This window comes from Nymphalis io, chromosome 9 (genome assembly GCF_905147045.1).
Source record: "Nymphalis io chromosome 9, ilAglIoxx1.1, whole genome shotgun sequence".
Classification (NCBI taxonomy): domain Eukaryota; kingdom Metazoa; phylum Arthropoda; class Insecta; order Lepidoptera; family Nymphalidae; genus Nymphalis; species Nymphalis io.
The window spans coordinates 9,697,147-9,717,871 of NC_065896.1; the positions used below are offsets into that span (position 1 = coordinate 9,697,147).

Sequence of the window (20,725 nt, forward strand, 5' to 3'; positions counted from 1 at the left end):
TAATTATTGCTTCTTAGCTCTAGACTATCCGATGTGTGTGTGGTATCTGCGCAGACAGGATTGCACAAAGACGTATAACCTAGTAAATTGATACCAAAAAATAAAATAGCCTCTCCTCACATCAATTTTAGTAGGTATATGATACAAGAGATAATGGAGGAAGTAGGCTGTGTCGAAAACAGAAACAATGAGCAATCAGCACTAATTATTCACAATAAACTATAGAGCTACTTAGATAACTATATTACCCATATCGTAACGATTAAATGATTGAAGCCGAGATAGGATAGTGGCTAGAACAAGATAATTTTAATCAAAGAATACGGGTGCAAGCTTTGGCAATAAAAATACCTACTTTATTATTTAGGGGCTCGCACTATTGTTTAACTAAATATCTATTAAGTAACGTTTATACGTAAGCCGTTAAATTATGTTCAGATCAAAATTAAAACAATTGTAATGAAATGACATCGATAATACTTGCACAATTTCTCCGTCTTTCATTGGTGATTTAATATTTTAAATGTAATTATTATTTATACTATAATATTAATTGTGCTAACTAGCCCTTACCTGTTTCTTTTAATCTACTGGGTGCCAGTATCGACCAAAGTACAGGCTACCTAATGTCACTTTATTTTTAGATAAAAATATCGTTACGTAGAAAAATTAAGATACGAGTTTCAAAATGATTTTTACTTATTTTTTAAGTGCGGTGTAGTTCGTAATCTTTTAAATAAAGACATAATAAACGGTTATGTATTTTTTCACGGTAGTTTTAGACGCAGAATGAGGTGTTTAATACTTATATCGCGATTAAATACCCTAATAACTTTTGCTACATCGCTAAAGTTGTAGGCGTTTCGGTTTTTTTTTGACTCCCTACTAAATGGGATAAACCTATTATATATATGATTGTACCTATTTATGTTCTGTGTAATAAATTACAGATAATAAACCAATCTTTATATTAAAACTTTTCATTTTTAATTTAATACTAAATGTTTTTATAACGGAATAATGTGTTCATTGGTTTGAATGTTACTGTGATGTTATTCTAGTTACTAGTTTGTAAGAATGCAGATTTTGAGGATCTGAGTTTAAATCAGGGATTGGGTTAGTAAAACTTACTTGATTTTCCAGTCAAAAGATTATCAATAGCAACCGGTAGGGACCTTTGTGCAAACTCGTCTGGGTAGGTACCACCCACTCATCAGATATTCTATCTTAGTTCCCAAGATTGGTGGCGCATCGGCTATATAAGCGATGGTTAACATTTCTTACTATGCCAAGTTCTATGGGCGTTGGTGACCACTTATCATCAGGTGGCCCATCTGATCGTCCGTCAACCTATACTGTAAAAAAAAAACCCACCGTGTCTCGGAAAGCACGTAAAACCGTTGCTTTTTTACCTATTGCTTTTCCATCGAATTGTGAGAGTGAGAGATTAGAGTACATCTGTGTTTGAGCAGTTAAAGGCTTACCAAACATATTCAAAATCGTTTATTAAGATTTCTTACTTGCAAATGTCTATGTATCTCGGATACTGTATTTTTACAATATGAACAAAAAAAGATAATGAAAGAATGGTTTTCATATTAACCAGTAGGAGTTGTATAAAAAAAGTTTAATAGTACAAAGTTGTATGTAATGACTTGAAGTAAAATTGTAATAACGACCCAACATAATTTAATATGGTAGTTAAATATTTAAAAAGCATCCTTTACTTGTAATAATTTATTTATACGAGTACTTCGCACTTTATGTTGAATAATTTAAGTGCGCATTTTATGTTTTAATTTTTTAAGGCCATTTTAAGATACAATGATGAGAAATGAATAGTGGCTATACTACTACTACTAACGATAAATGACGTTATGGTAAAAAAATAAACCTTAGCTGAATCGTACAGTACAGTACAGTAACAGCCTGTGAATATCCCATTGCTGGGCTAAGGCCTCCTCTCCCTTTTTGAGAAGAAGGTATGGAGCCACCACGCTGCTCTATACATATTATATAAAACTGAAAATAAAATCTCAGGGCGCGTTAATTCAATATATTTGTTAATAAACGCGAAGGGAGATATTTTATTATACCACCACGCTGCTCCAATGCGGGTTGGTAGAATACACATGTGGCAGAATTTCAATGAAGTTAGACACATGCAGGTTTCCTCACGATGTTTTCCTTCACCGTCAAGCACGAGATGAATTTTAAACATAAATGAGGCAACTTGAAAATTCAGTGGTGCTTGCCTGGGTTTGAACCCACGATCATCGGTTAAGATTCACGCGTTCTAACCACTAGGCTATCTCGGCTCAATTGGGTAATAAACTTAGATATCTTTATTACTTCGGCAATCTCTCGCCTCTTTAGCATTAGATGTTGGTTTTATACGCAATAAAGTGTAACGAACACGATCAACAATGGCGATTATTTTGCTCATAGAACTCAGAAGCGTTTATAAAACAGGGATACGTGTTCAGGTTTTTCAAATCAAGTGTAACGTCTCATATGCGTAATTGGACACTTCAAAGAGTAGCGGCATTAGTGCTCTATTATAGGGACAATATCAAGTCGCGATTTAATCAACTTTAATTATTATTATCATTATTATTTTATGTTATAGGACGAGCCACCTGATGGTGAGTGGTCGCCACCGCCATAAATACCACTAATATAAGAAATATTAACCGTTCATTACATCGCCAATGTGCAACTGTGAAGGGTGAGTGAGCCTGAATGTGATTATTCAGGCTCACTCACCCTTCAAATAGGGACACACAAATACTAAGTATTGCTGCTTAGCGGTAGAATATCTGATGAGTGGGATCACCCACACACCTTTCCAGACGGGCTTGCGCAATACCCTACAACCTAGTTAAATAAAATTGGAATATTCTATCTAACATAAAGTCCAGCTAACGAAATCTATCTCGTGCTAGTACTTATTAAGTCAAAAGTGACCAGCACTGATATAAATGACATCTTGATGTATGCTGTCAATTTATTTATGCCTATGTTGATATTATATCATTTTAACCCATTAATTGCCACCCAACATTACCGTCGTGCCGCCATTCATTTGTAAGCGGCCGTCCATAGTCGTCCGAGGCATCATCACATTGTATTCTTAAAACATTGATTAAGTATCCAAAAAAGGAGAATGAAAAACTCAGCTTGCTCTAATGAAATACTAAAACTAGTTTTCTATTGCATTCATAAATACACACCTAATCTTTATGATAAAATTATGATTCATTATAATAAAATATAATTTTATTGTCATCGCCACGAATTTTTATTAAAAGTGGTTACTTATATTTGTTATGTCAATATTATAAAAAGTCGAGTTAAAGCGGTCGCCGTGGCCGAAGCTGGCCGGAAGAGAATAGTATTATAAAAAAGGTTGGTAAACTCTGAATTTATGTTAAACACACCTAATTAGTTTTTTTAAAAGTCTTAGGTATCCACAGATTGTAATTAAATTGAACATATTCTAATATATCCTTTTTTGTTGTCTTTTGGCCCGATAATAAGACTTAAAATCCCGACGCCGATCGGCGTCCTCTGTATTGAATGGGTTAAGCAGAGGCTATCAATTTCCATACGAGAAACAAATTGTACGAAACCAGATCCGGCCCGCCACCTTCTAATACCAAACTAATATTTCGTAACATTAAACCCATTTGAAATAAGTTACATTGCCTCATATATTACTCAAATTCTGTTAAAAAACAACATAGTAATATTCTATGATAAAATACTATCGCAAATTATATAACTCCATTTCTATATTGATTTTCTCATTAACATTTTATTAGAACTGCAGTGCTGTAAGAACTCACATCATTACTCATCCGTGAAATGTTGACAACCGACTTATAGTGATAAACTATTTTGATGCGTGTTTTCTAGTAATGTAGTAATTATTATGTTCAATGTCACTTATCACTTTCTGACATTTCACGACTGATTTTTGCGGCGGGTTTCGAGCTCTTACAGAATCATCTTAGAATAGCCCTACTTCAGTAGGGGATATTCTACCGCAAAACAGCAGTACTTGGTATTGTTGTGTTCCGGTTTGAAGGGTTAGTAAGCCAGGTTAGTTAGTGTAATTACAGGCACAAGGGACATAACTTCTTATTTCCAAAGGTTGGTGGCGTGTTGGCGATTGTTAATTTATTAACATTTCTTACAATACCTATGTTCAGTCGTTCATTTTCATCAGTTGGCCCATATGCTCGTCCGCCTAATAATACTATAAAAAAGCGATGCATGGCAACCTATGACAGACTATGTACTATACTGATACTATTTTCATATTCATTTAATTTGTAGGATGTGTAGACTCTTCAAGGGAAGTTTATTTAGTATTTGATTGAAGTGTCAAAATTTAACAACAGGTTAAAAAATCGTTTCATTGTTAAGAATTAATTTTATTCTCTCCGAAAACATATCAATTATGATTGAATCGATATTATTATTGAAGAAATATAGTAGCACTGAAAATTACAATGTGTTTTGTTTATCATATTTTCAACATATTTTTTTATTATTATATTATCTTGTTTGGCCCAAAACAAAAGGAAATACAACTAATTTATTAAATATAATTAAAATTATATTTGGCTTTCAGAAAAAATATAATGTTATGGCGAAGCGTCTTTATTCGTCAGAATGTAATTTTGTTTGGGGCAGTATGGATAAACCTAAATAATCCGTCTTTAGAGAATTGTACAGTTGTTCTAAGTTCTTAGTTTGAAGACGATTTTGTTGGATGTTCATGTTGTGCATACAATGACTCAAGGTACATGGGATCAAGAACAAATGGGCACCGAATACTATCAACAATATAATAAACTAATATAACAAATAAAATAACAAAAAATTATGTAGTTTTTTTAATATGTTTCACAAAGCTAAGGACTAAATGACAAAAAAAAATTTTGAACAGAAGTAGAACTCGCGACCATAAACCGCAACCATCACCTGGTCTGCGTTTTTCAACGGCTGCCTAATAATAATAATTTAAGCTTTCAAGCGTCAATTTAAATAAAAGGACTATAGTTCTTGTCGGCTTCTAATTATTTCTAATTATTTATGTAGTATGCTATTTGGTCTAGAAATGTCCTTGATATTTCAATGATTCGATCTTAAAAACTAGAAAAAATATAAAAAACTGATAGTTAAAAATTGATTTGTATATATTTTTTAAATTATATTTAGGTATGTATTATATAGAACATTTTCAATATTACATACGTTATGAGAAAACACTTCCAAACAATTTTTTTTCGAAAGTAATTGACAAACTTAAAGTACTGAGGAATAAAAATTGAGAATAAATATAAACATTATAATGTATATAAATAAAAACTGAAAGCCTTTACATTACATCAATCATAACATTATTTGAAAAAATAAAACTAACTAAAATTATAAAACAGTTATGTTATTTCAATTTCTTTATGGGTATAAAGAAATTGAAGTAACGTAATCCCGTTTAGTTTTATTCATCCTTGTGTGTAACTGATGGTTTGTATAAATATGTATATTCAGACCATAAAAATAAATTAACCAACAAAATGTTTATCTCGAACATATAATTAAACCCTTCAAACCCTTGCATTCTACAGCGAAAGTGCTCGCACCCCCGTATAAACGAGCGCAAAGGCACTCGCGCTCCACTCGCGAATCGCACGTCGAGGTGCGCGCGCGCAATTGTGTCGCAGTGTAGTGTTGCCATTTGTGAAATTATATTTTTAATATTTCTGTTCGTGCGATTTCAATATCGAGGTGAGTTTTGAATTTAATTAAAAAAAATTTTTCCTATTTTATATTAAATTAGGTATTTGTTTTGGCAAATATTATTACATTATATATATATATATATATATATATATATATATATATATATTAAATATATTTTTGTAAAAAAAATGATAAGAAAAAAAAGTACAAGACGTAAAATATAATTTGAAAAAAAAACGCATAAAAAGGTTAATGCAGAAATATACGATACAATGATTACTTTGTATAATATTTTTATACTAAAAACATCTAACGCTGGAGTCTATTTTTATCAAAAACAAGTACTAGTTGTCCTATGTCAGTCAAAAAACTCACTCTTGCCTTTCGCAACTTACGCGACTACTAAGATGAGCTGAAGTCTCAATTGCCTGTAGGAAATTCAATATATCGACATATTCATTTTATTGTAATAGGTCAGCATAGATTACACCTTTACGCCAATGAGTATTTCAAAGTCCTTATATATTTTTGAAATTAATAAATTGGGATTTTTTGGGACGAGTAATTTCAAAAAAACATTCAAGAATATGACAAATAAAATTATGCTAATTCATAAAATGTTACTATACTTTACAAAAATTTAAACATCATTTCATCATATAAATACATTTTTTACTACTATACATAAATCTTTAAGCTCCATAACTGCTCTGAAAAATAGATAATATTTCATTCGAAACAAATCATCGGTTAGTTGAATGTTCAAGCAATTATCGTAACAATAATGTGTGATAATATTTCTGTAGCTCGTTTCGTCTCATTACGGAGTTACAAAATCGCTACGCCAGAAGCTATATATAACGGTGATACTTAAAAGCCTCGTCTAGGCTAATCAAAATACCGTCGACATCGCATTCCCATTGTCCCGAAATATTACAATCGATTATCTTTGCTTTCTTAATGAAAATATGATTTGAAATCGATTATTCTACATTCACGTTACCGTTTTGACGATAATCGATTAAATCGCTTTACGCACGTTTCCGTGAAAGTGTCAGTTGTTGGGTGCGCGTATAGAAAGTGATAATTTCGTCTTGCCGATTATTTATTTGTTTGTACGTAATTTCTTCGCATTGTCAGTCAAAATGTAATTTAATCGATTTTGTCACACAATTCTGTAGTTAGAATAGCAGTGTGATTGCGACCGTCATTGCTGTCGGATAATAATTAAGGAATTTGCATGCTTATCGATCTAGGAAGATGAATTGCTAGAACTCACTGAGGTTAGTATCAATCTCTGGTTGAGTATGTATAATGAGATGGTAGAATAGATTAGTGGTGGTCTGTAGCTAATGCAATGATTCATAAATATTGTAATTTACTTTATCACCAAAAACCAAGATCTGTATTTACGACAAATATTAAGTCTTCTTTAGAATCTTCATTCAATACAAGTAGGCATTTTCGAGTATTTTTGAATCGTTATTGTACAAGGTTAAATTTAACGTATTAGTTTGCAGTTAATGAATAAAAGTATAATGCTGCTTCCACACCTGATGCGTTTTTAATAAGCGAATCCTTGATTTGTGCAATTACACCAACCCACCCACGCGCCATTATAATTGAACGTGGTGTCATAAATTGACAGCAAAGATAACGCTTAAGTTGTAACCAATGTGCTGTTAGGAGTTTAAATATAACATTACATTCGCAATAACCATTTCTTTAGATATTGATCTATTTAATTAGGGATGTGGTCTGACGGACGACGTCATTCGCTTTGAACAAATGAAGGGAGCTACTGAATCTGTATTTATCTCACCCGTAATTATATACGTGGGATTCAAACGATTGATTAATATGTAAGATGTACAGTTGGTAACATATACGATTGAATTGACATGATGGATATTATTGGATTCAATTAAATCACTCATGTTTTTTCATAGATAATAATGTTTATTCATAACTTTTAACGTACGTCATGATTTGAGGTTCTAAATTCGGTTGTATTTCGCCTTTGCAGGTAATAAACATAAAGAAATCCGTCATTTATGAACTGATTTGGAAATTTATTTTTTATTTGGGATCTTATACTTCCCATTTGGTCCCATTTAAATTTGAATAAAAAACAACAACCACTAAGAGGGACAAAGTATTATTAGAAATCAGTTTTGTTTATTAAACAGATAATTATTGTCTTTCTTTAAAATTTATTAATTTATTAATTGTGTTAGTTGAGTGTGGTGTTGTAGTAGTAAATAACAAAATATGTAGTTGACGTCATAAAAAACGTTTTTCGAAAATTAAAATAGCATAAGAATAAATATAAAATACTCTTTGAAATTTAATTTGTGTTTTTTCTTGCATAAAGAATTTATATATCTTGTATGAACTGTAAAAATATATAAATGGATAATAAAATTTGAAAATATTAATATAATATTATAGAAATAATGCAGCTAACTGTACTTACGTTGATCAAAATGGTATAAATTAAGCGCTTGGATTCATTCAAATCACTGCGGAAGCAATTTCTTTATATTTCCTAATACATACATATTATATTATATATACAATTTAAATAAAGTTATTTTATTCATAGCTATAAATTTAACATGCAATGCTATGCATGGATTGAGTAACAATATTGTGTATGCGATATATATTTTTTAAGAAAAACCGTTATATTTTTACTAATGCAATTTTTTCTCAAATTCCCTAATCCGATATATGAATATGAGGCTTTCTTTATAATTCCGCCTTACGCTCAAAACATTACTCAAAGTCTTTATTATGTATTGCGAAAAAATTCATATTTTTATATTATCGTCGTATAGTAACGGTTTATAAGTTCGAATTATTATTTATTATTTTACAAGTAATATTTGTTGCTGTACCACGCTCTCTTACTTAGTACAAGTAATCATACTTTAATATCTAATGCTTAAATATAGAAAAAATAATAGTTTTTTGTAATTACTTAAGAAATATGTTCTCAAACTATAAATTAAAAATATAAAGAGCTTAGTGTTGACAATACGTAATACAACTCAAGACACAACACAACACAACACAATTGATCAAATCTTTCAAGATCAATTAAAACAGACTAATTGAAGTCATAACTTGATATACAATCAACACGCACGTTTCAATTGGACAGTATTTTCAATATTATTAATTGCGTGTAGCCGCGACACATCATTTCAACACGAATTGATACTAATATGTGTCTCACATATATGGCTCGACTTACAGCACGAAGCGCCTAATGGACCCTGAGTAGCCTTAAACAGCGTCCATTACATTCAGACCAGTACACTCTTAGATACCACATACACGGGATGGTTTTTAAACGCGATCAGAATCTCCTGTCACAGCTTAGCATATTATTCTTTTTATGTTTTTTTTTAATAATTTGCCTAAGCAAAGGTTATTCTTTTTTCATCCCTTAAATTTTTAATTTTTCTGTAGTTTTTTCATCAATTAGAAATATCAGTTTCTCTAGGATAAGGGATTTTTGGTGATTTCGGTTTACGACTTCCTCATTTTTTATATTCACAGGGATTAAGGGTTCGATAAATAAGGGATAATTCAAATAAATAAGCCCATGTATTTTATTGTACACTTACAGTTCCTAGCTACTTATCCATTTTGGTTTAAAAATAATATGTCCTAAATTACGTCATAGCAACGCAAGTCTTCGATGAAATTGAATATTTAAAAAAAGAAAATGTGACTTTATATCCTTAAATCTTTGCTATAAATAATCGATGATTGTGACTTACTTGTGACTAAATCATAGACAAACAAATAACCTATACAGTACCTATTCTTAGCTCATGTGACATTCTTAATACTTTATAACCTTGTATTAAAACAATGTACACGCATGTAATTGTAATGTTTAAAACAAAGTTAAAAAAAGAAGCTAACTAAGTCTGGGATCGGATCGTGTATAAGGTCTCCAACTGATGCCTAACGTGCGAATGATTGCCAGTATCTTTGGTTAAATCTAATATATATTCTCTATTTAGGGTTCCATTCAAAGGTGTTTTTGAATAGGACAGATCAGATGTAAAATGGAAGTCGACGGTAAGGCTCAAGTTAATTTGTTTAATCGGTTACATTAAAAACAGCCTATTTGTTTTTAATGAAATTTTATTTTCAAAATCGGAATTCTATAATATTTTTATAATATTTTTAATGACAAATAAAATTACCTCAAATTTTATTTAGTTTTTATTAAAAAAAAATTATTATTACAAATGTGTCGTAAAGTTTATCTCTACATTATTCTACATTATCGATAATTTTAAATTTATATTTATAAATAAACACTAAATATAAAAGAAATATAAATTGGAAAAATATATAAACTTTCTTTTTTAAATTGTGTATGGTAATTTTTAATATACATTTTAAGTTTTATTAAGTGTAACTATGTATGAATTAACATATTATACAGATAATAATTAAATAAAATTGTTAGTGATTACAGATAACATAATTATCTACACACACACACATTGCATTATTAATGTAAAGTATTTTGTATAATTTACATATTTTAACTTAAACTGCTAAATGGTGTATTAATAAGTTACTGGACAGATTAATTATATTGTTTTATATTTGTGCTTCTGTCTGTGTATCAGATTATAAAGATATAAGGCGTGTAACCGATACTATAATATTGATCTTCAAAGGTCTTCAAACGTCGTTCAATTGGCGAAATAAATAAAAGCTAATTATTTAAAGCATTTTCCTATTTTAACTGCCTTATTGGCTGACTACTTTAACTGTCTGGGTGGACTAGTAAGGTTCTGGGTTCATTTAACGGGTCGTGCTAATAAAAACTATTGAGTTTTTTGATCAAGCAATTCTGAGTAGGCGCATGAAGCTTGACAGTTGGAAGTGTTTACTTCTGAACCTCACAATGCACTTTGAGTTATTCCTATACCTAAAATCTATCCGTGTGCCGTCTAATCGAATTACGAGAGTAAGTGAATAGAGAGTGCACAAACTAACAAAATATACCGAAAAAGTTTTTTAAGAAAATATTTTAGTCAAAACTTATTTTAAATTAAAAATATAAATAAATCACGTTTGAGATTCTACAAATGACACAATGGCACCCTATGACTGCATATATTTTTTAAATGTGATAATTTTATGAAAAAATATGCCAATAAGAGACTAAGCTTTTATTATACCTAGACATTCTGAATAATGCCAATTAATTTAAAATATAACCGAAAAAAAACTAGAATTTCATTTTAATGGTTCATGCGCACAAAGAAGCTCGTATGAAGGTATATTTCTTCATAAATTACTAAATGCACCGTTTTGTCTCCAATGTTTTATCTCGGAGTCAGTATATTCTAATCTAATTAGCATTCTTGAGCTCTCGGGTAATATTTAGTGCGGAACGATTGTACGAACAACGATGGTAGAGCATTTTGACCTTTAAGTCATTGTAATAAGATAGTGGTAGCTTAAAATATGTGCTTACTGTTTGAAAGTTGTCTGTTGTTCCATCGCGACGGCGACGTGACTGAATCTTTGATATATCCGATCCTGCTTAAACTCTACAAGTGCATAGAGGTCTAATTTAGTTTCGTACCAAAATTTTTGATGAGCTACTTATAATTGGGCAGGCTTTGTTGGATAAGGTTCTGAGTTTGATCTACGTAATCGCGGATTGGACCAATACCAATTTATTAAATGGTTCATTCAATAAATTCTTTGTACCAGCCCTAACGTTAGCAATGAGCACTATTAACCGTGCCCATACCCCGAGAAGTGTGGTGTTCCTACGCTTAATTCATGAAATTAAGCGGGTTTTATTAGAGACTCTTTCTCTAGACAATAAAGAGAGTGCAGATGCATTTGGTATGTGCAGACATTTGTCCACTATAATATCTCCTGCACATTTGGCAGATTCTTCTTTCAGATTAATCGCTGGAACTAGAATTCTCTTTATACAACTTAGTTTGAAAAATCATGCTAATTACATTAATTTTTTATTTATCATTTGTTTCGACAAGTCAACAAAATGTAACGATACCGTTTTAATTTCTAAGTAACTCTGTCTGCCTGTTACGCTTTCACGGCTAAGCCATTGAACCGATTTTGATGAAATTTGGTGTGAAGGAAGCTTGAACTCCAAGGAAGGATATAGGCTACTTTTTTCTAAGACAAAACTAGTTAACCATAATTAAACAATTTTAATTACTTAATAATAATGACTATAATATCATTATAGTCATATTTTTGAAAAAAATATGCATTATTTAGATAATGGTTACAGTCTTACCTACATCATAACTTCACATTATAGAATTTACGAAAAATGACATAATTATACCATTACACAAAAAATAATAGGTAAAAAACTATTTGTCAACGTAATTTATCGATTTCTATCGACACTTCATAACGTACATTACCGTATGTTCGCTATATTGAGTAAAAATAAAACGAATTAGAAGTCATATACATAGTGATTTGCAAAATAGCTGGCAGTTATTTTGCAAATCACATTTCATTAACATAATCGTTTCTGAAGTAATAGCTTGTAAGATTAGCTAATCGAATGAAAGTCTGTGTGTAATCGACTAAAAATAATTTATAAAACTCAATAAAAAATTACCGAAATTTTCTCATTACGTAACGATATAACATTGCAAATTATTCGCTACAATCGATATTCTAAAATCGATAATAGTTTCACGTTCTGTGAATTACATTGTACGCTTCCGGGCTCAACACTTTCGCCGAATGAAGCATTATCTTATAATGATCGTCAATTTTAAGTCGCTGTTATGACATTTGACCGAAAATCTTACGCGTTAGTTCACTTTTTCATTCGGTCGAGAAATTTCGTTTTTTTGCTGGGATTCCGACACGCGGATGTTCGAAATTACAGAACGTATAATCATAATGGTATAAGCATGTCTATTTATGTCGTATTATTTTGATGTCTTGCTTTAAAATGACTTTTGAAATAATTGTGTGATGAATTTCTAAACTGCGTGCATGACAAACGAAATCTGGGAAACGGATTCACAATACTTTTTTTTTGTTAATTCTTTTTGTCAAATGATTTCTACAGTAGGACATTTAATTTCGTCTTTAAGTACTTTCTAACAACTCTTATCACTTTTCATTTGTTTTAGATGCATTTTATGTGTTGGTAACAGTACAGTAACAGCCTGTTAATGTCCCATTGCTGGGCTAAAGCCTGCTCTCCCTTTTTGAGGAGAAGGTTTGGAGCTTATTCCACCACGCTTTACTAAAATAAAATCGCAGGGCGCGTTAATTCAATGTATTTGTTAATAAACGCGAAGGGAGAAATTTTATTATACCACCACGCTGCTCCAATGCGGGTTGGTGGAATACACATGTGGCAGAATTTCAGTGAAATTAGACACATGCAGTTTTCCTCACGATGTTTTCCTTCACCGTCAAGCACAATATGAATTATAAATACAAATTAAGCACATGAAAATTCAGTGATGCTTGCCCGGGTTTGAACCCACGATCATCGGTTAAGATTCACGCGTTCTAACCACTAGGCCATCTCGGCTTATATATTGGTGAAAACTGTAAATTAAAAGTTTAATTAGCCGAGTTCAAGCTGGCATGTTATGACAAATCCCAGTGAAAATTTTGCCCCATTTTTTAAATAGTTCAGTACATAATCATACTATGGACATATATGTGTGTGTGGAATATATTTTTTTATTCCGTTCTTCGGTCCATTAATAAAAATATCCTTGCAATACCTCTAAAATTCAATCGAATCGAAGAGTGTAAGCGATAGTTTTCAATTACGAATAACATTTAAAATCAAATATATGGACATAGCAAATGTCTTATATACATACCTAATTCTTACAGTTACTGTTGAAAAGCTTCGCAGAGAAAGGGCTTGTACTTTATTCTTTCCTTTGTGTCTCAAAAAATACTTCATAGAAACATACTTTATGCCTGTCCTGATACTATAAATTATCATAATACATAATTTCCATGTCAATCTGATTATCCAACAAGATAGGAAAACAATTAAAAAGAATTAAAAATATAATATTACAATTAAGCTCAATTCAAATTCATGCACTATTAATAAGCAATGGTGGAGAAAGTGGTATCGAATTCTGCATTGCGAATTAGTTAGTATAATTATCTAATTACATTGGTGAAAAATTAATCTCCTTAAAGTGGCTCTCTCCTACCCGGAGCTTTATCTTTTGTGTTTTCTAATGACAATTGTGAAATAAATTGACCAAGACGTCTGAGCTACTTTCAAATTGAATCAAATCCATCCGACCTTTTTAATGTAATTACGTTCCGTTTTTTGCATCAAGCAACACTGAGATTTCCTATTTTTTCAAACATACATCTTTATTCATAAGTCGGTTTATGACATTTGTAAATATAAATAAAAATTAATGACTTTTATTCAAATACAAATGTTTGTTAACAAATAACTTCAACAAATTGACAACTAAAATTATTTTAGTAGCACCATTTGTTAAAAAAATAGTTTGGGTTTTTTTTAAAAGAAATCTAAAAATAAAGATTTTAACATACAAGTCGTTTGTAGAAATGGTACTTACGAGCTTTAATGTTTGTTGCAATTCAGTGTATAATTAATTTGAAGAGGTAGAAAAAAGGTGAAATGGTATAAATTTACAATAAATCTAGATGGTGTTATTTGATACAGCGTAAGTAACGGGTAGAGCGTTAAGCGAATTGCGCGTCTAATTATATAATTATAGTTTATCTGTGACATCCGATAAGAAACGAGATAAGTAATTGTATTTGAAATTTATTTTAAGTAACAGTGTTTTTTTTTGCACCTTAGTCTAGTTTCAGTTTAAATATAGAACTTAATATTTAATGATAGATGTTTTCATTAATTTTTTTTAATGTTATTGTCGTCTCTATAATTAAGTAAAGTAGGAACGGTTAATTTCTGAGAAACGGTAATGGCGACCTGCCATACACGGAAACACACTGTGTGGTTTTTGGGTAATGGGTACTGTTAGATATAGATATACGGTTTAAAAGTTCATTTGCTTTTTTGCATGCAAAAATAAACGAAAACCAAGGACAATACTTAAAAAAAAACATAATTAAAGCTTTTAAATTAACAATATAAAAATTTTCATATTATTTTGTTTTCTATTGACAATATGTTAGCTGATCCGGGCGGTTAGTACTGCGTTAAATTTTTCTGCTCCGAAGCGTGATGTTAAATTGACTATAACGTAAAATATTTTCGGAGTCGTAGATCCTAAATTATATTATCATAATTCTGAATTGCTAAACATCAATTTCCATAGCTCTTTCTACAAAAAGGAAGGAATTTTATACAAACTTTCATCTCCTTTATCACTACCTTAGGGGTTATATTTAAAAAAATCTTTAGTATTTTTCTTAGTTCTAACTTAATGTGCAAAAGGCAATTATCATATTAGCCCCAGTAGTTTGGGCTGTGCTTTGATGTCAGTCAGACAGTTATTCTTTTAAACATATAGAATAACAAGATAATACTTCGGCCGATGACACTAAAATGAGGTTTTGTATAGCGAATTGTTTATGTTATAGTTACTTACAATAAAGAATATGAATACAAATAGCTTAAACCCACGATCTAAGGTTAAGATTTAACCTGCTCTAGATTGTTTATACACTTAAGTGTGTGTATGTGTCGTTTATTACACCAAAATAGTTTCTACAAGTTAACCGAAGCAGTATCCTAGAGCTAGTAATCACATAATTATGTAATCACATGGTGAAGGATAAGAGTTTATTACCAATTTCCATGGTGATCGAATCGGTAACATACCATAACGATATATAAGTTGATTCTGCACTATTACATACCCATTCGTAAACTTAGTTACCGGTGGGTATTTTTAAAACATCTGTCATTATTTTTTTTTAATTCTCACGCTAGTTCGTGTTAAAGATCTCGATAAAAAGGTTTTATATTTTCAAAGGAAATACAAAAATCGTATATCCTATAATTGAATTTGCGTAAGCAATAAAAATGACAAAAAATATTGAGATTTAATAAAATAATCATGGTTAGGTAGATTGATTACACACATAGAAATAATAAAAAATACAAGCGCAAGATAAAAGACTATAAAATAAGGTTTTATTAGCAACTATTCAATTAGATGTACCTATTCTATATAATAATACTGTTCTTGCCTTTAAAACTGTTTTGATTTATATATTTCTGTCTTGATTTATATTTTTTTATATTAAACGTAAATCGCACGTACGTTATTCTTGTAAAAAGATGTTGGCCAGTCCAAACATCTAAATACATAAAATACCAAAGTTAAGAAATTCATTAACTTTCGCCGAGGTTCAAAATTCCAATTTATTCACGAATTCATAATGAATACTTTAGGTTATTTTAGATCTCGACCAATGATGTCGTGTCAATTCATGGTCTATGTCGTTTATTTCTCAACTCTTCCTGCCGTTGGCTATTTAATTACGTGCTAAAATGACTTCATGTTACTTTTACTCGTATAATTTGAGAACAAAAGATAATATCGACTCGAAAACAACATCAAACAACGTGTAATTGCATGTACATGAATGAGTTTTCAATAAATTCTATTCAGTGGCTATATTATTACTACATAAATATTATAAAGACCTTGTATACGTCTTTACCGAAACCAGTTTATTTAATCGGAATTAAATTGCAACTTCTATCACACGCTACTAATCTAGATGACGGTAATATTACAGGAATTCCTATAACAGAGTTTATTCGCGAATCCTATAAATATTAATGCGTTGTCTAAAGAAGCTGACCGTGTGAACTGAAAATTAAAATATCCGTAACGCGCGCGTGACGCGCCTTGTTAAATGTGTAACTGTCTACGCCTAGTATCTAAAGATGCAGTCGCAGTATGCGCGTTCGATCAATCGGTCTATTTTATATTACATTATAACACATTTCGATTTCATATAAACAGATCTTTCTAAAATTTTATATAATGACTGACTGACATGACTGAATTTCGACTACTGCAGGCAATTTCTAGGACTAGCCTACTACAAGATATATTATGGAGCACAGATGCAGGTTCACTTTCTATTCCCTCATGCTGTGACTTTATATTAATATTCTTATTGTCCGATGGAAGGATAATCTGAAACGACCAGAGAGAAAATAAACAGGCGCAGACCAACGAGATTTTAAAGGAATATCTTCTATACTTGCTTCCATGTTACGCCTTCATCATCTATTTAACCTTTTTAAATTAAATCCCTTGGTAGTGCTCACTTCTATGTATAAGGAAGTCATGTGAAGGCAAAGCGTTGTATGACAGTCAGTCGTTTTAAAATGTATTACTTTTGTTAAATCTTCTCCTAAAAAAGGGAGTTGAGGCCTTAACCCAGCAGTGGGACATTCAAAGGCTCTTACTTTTACTTGATACTTGCATAATAATATTAGTACTTGAGTGTTAATAAATCGCAAAATATGTCAATTATCTTATAGATAAAGGTTAAAAGTAAAACCTTACTTATTACAATATTAGAGTTAAATCGTTACAGACGTTGTCGAGATACACGTTATAAATTGAACACACGAATTGCTCATTCAATATTTTAGTATGTACTAAAACCTTCTCCGAATCGCGCTGCAACTTTTTGTATAAGTTTTATGTATATTGTTTTAGTTTTGCTATTTAAAGACAAAAAAATCTCATGTATTGGTATAAAATAAAATACATTTTCTAATGAATATAGAAATTGATACTTTTATAACTTGTTCAAGTAGAGAGATAAATTTGACAACTCAATAGATATTTAATTAGCTGTTTCCTCTTTTTATTTTAACGTAACTCAATTAGTACTGGCACGAGATAATGACAAGTCCAGAAGCAGGAAAGCGAAAAAGATAAAATAATTCATAAATTTGCATAATTTCAATGTCATTTATTAAACACATATAATCGTGATCGTTTACTCTGAATTATGTTATGGATTTGAATAAATTATTGATATACATTAAGTTATTCACTTTAATTTATTTATGTACGATTTGATTGATTTCAATTTTATTTTATTACTGTTTTGACAACTTTAATTACTACTTATATAAATGGATATGAGATATATAGATTAGTACGTTAAGTACATACTAAAATATCTCATGCAAATTTAAGAGCCCTTAAATATATTACAATTTCTAATGTATTAAATAATAAGGTACGCGTAGGTAAACATTTTCCAAGTTGTAAAGCCGAAGTGTTTCAGTGGTTTGAATACGTGAACCTTAACAAAATTTGTTCAAACATTGTCGAGCACTCAGTTTTCGTTTGCTTAATTTAAGTTTACAGTCATTCGTGCTTTGCCCAGCAAAGCGATATACAGAATGCTACTTTTAATATTATCAATTCATTCCTATACAAAGTCTATAAACAGCTAAGTATCTATAAGAAAATATTGAAATGAATGTTAAAGAACTGCGAAAAAAATTGTACTCATTTGTTAAGCTGAAATGACTGAGTGAGCCAGCGTAATAACAAGCAAAGAAGACATAACATTTAAGTTCCAATTGTAGTTGGCGCATTCAGTTGGTAAATAGTTAATATTGCTCACAGTCTAAATTTATTTCGGCGAAAATTTACAATAAGATGGCCCATTTCCTGGTGCTTCTATCTTATAAATCAAAGACAAAATAAAATAAATAATTAGTTACAAGAAGGTACAAATGTATATAATCATAGCAGTCAAAATAAACAAGCTCTTAAAATTTTAACGACGCATTTTGAAAGTCGTAAGCCTCATTGTGTTACTTATTATCAACTTGTCAGCTTCGGACAGTTATGTAACTATCAATGTTTAGAGGTCACATAACATAAAGTTTACATAACAGTAGCTGATCACATCTCAATATTGACGGATAAATAGTTCTATACCGCTCAACGTTTCTTTTTTTATTATGAATATCTTAGTGTTTGTCATCATAGCAAATTATAATCGATTTTTTAAACAAAATTTTCGAAATTTAAAAGTTCCATATATTATTTTATTTTAAGCGATCAAAAAAATAAAATAACATTGTGGTTAGGGCCTTGATCTTATCTATGAATCAAAACAGCGGCGTTTAAAAAAGAAAACAAAAACAATAGAAAGTAGACACTGTACCCTTAACCAAATAGTTCTTATTCATTCCAATTCCCCAAAAACCAATTAATATACTATGCACGTCAACTGATTGATTCGAATTTGTACCAGTTAAGATTACTTCGTAACGGAGATTTAAAGAAAATGGTCACAAATTGATTCAGCTTCGTCCCAATTTATGTACTAGAAATTTTGTATTGAATAAATCATTAGATAATAAAAAATAGTAAAATCGTGTCGATGTTAATGTGAATGAAAATGATATAAATAAAAAAGGATTATTAATTGTAAGAAATGGAAGTATTTGATTGTCAAAACACGGCCTGTTTTATAGCATTAGCCGATAATATTAGGACAATATATCTTTGGGTGCTGTTTGCAGTATTTATAATAAATTATTGATCCTCTTGTAATCAATTTATCCTATTAGAATAAGTCATCAGCGTAAGTATTATAATAATCGATATATATCTTCATCGTAGCATAGTACAATGTTTGCATACAGAAATTTATTTCTTAGTAGTAATTGTATTATTGAAAATTAACCTAATAAATTGGTATCATTTTTGGTCTTCCCAAAAATTCGAAGTAGCTTTGAGTATGAATATAAACTCGTTGCAATCGTAGCGACATTGAATATAGGTTTATTTTTTCTAAGCAATTTGTCTATTTATAAACAATAAGTGCTTCACACATCGCTTCCTTTCATGATCTTTAAATACAATTAATCTTTAAATACAATTAATCTATCGTGTTGTCGTGTGACATATTAAATGGCAAGCGATGAAATACGTTTAGCAGGCAGCAACGGGCAACATGACAATTACAACGAAACAACGGCATTCTCGAATGTTTGAACCGAATTCTCGAAGTAGGTGTCTAGGTCACATGTGGAACGCTTAATTTTAGTTTTAATTCAATTATATTTGACTGTGTTCATTTAAAAAAATCAATTTGATGATCCATTTACTTACTTTAAGACTTTTTGGAGTTACGTTAAAACTCAATGTATTTTTGTAATATTTTAAATACACGTATGTATCAGGCATATATTGATTTATAATACAAACAATTATTCAAATTTAGAATAATTGGAATGTTCTCGAAGAACGAAATTGAAAAAAAAACAACAGTTTATATGTTAAAAAATGTAATCTATCGATGTTTTTCTTATCATTAATTAATTACAGGAAAATCGCTCTAACTAGTAATTATTAGAACAACCTTTCTTCGTTTCAGCATTGTAACTAAATTATTAGTTTACGCTTCGATACATAACAGTTCGTTTGCATACATCAAAAAGTATTATACGTGATGTCGTTCAATTTCCACGCTCCGAACACACGCACGTATTCGAAAACTAGATTAGCGAGTTGATTTTAGTCAAATGGTTTAGTCTTAATCATTACATCCTGTCTAGGCTTGTTTGAATAAACGCTATACACTTATCAGATAATATTCTGCGCCCAAATGACAATGTCCTGTGTGATGAAAATTATTTTAATTATTTTAATTTGCTAACGATTTCTTAAATTCCTGACTTTTCATTACATCTGAGAAGAATTGTAAGTTTTAGCGGTTACACTTGACGATTAAAAAATGACTTACTTATAAAATCTATATTTAAAATTATAATTGTATTTCGTTGTTATTATTTATTGTGAGATCACATAATAGACAGAATCGAATAAATCTATTTCTAACAAAAAAATAGTGTTTTTAAGTTTTTTGCTAAACTTTATGGCTGGGCTTTATGAAAATTCATCTGGATAAGTACTACCTTCTTATCAAT

General features: G+C 30.4%; 1 protein-coding gene across 1 annotated transcript in view; it reads left to right on the plus strand.

The window, feature by feature from the left end:
• The first annotated feature begins 5,696 nt into the window (after positions 1 to 5,696).
• Positions 5,697 to 20,725, plus strand: part of LOC126770621 (uncharacterized) — a 99,344-nt gene continuing 84,315 nt past the window's right edge. Inside the window, exon 1 of the mRNA XM_050490112.1 lies at positions 5,697 to 5,799. The gene's annotated coding sequence lies outside the window, so the exon portion shown is untranslated. The remainder of the gene's footprint in view (positions 5,800 to 20,725) is intronic.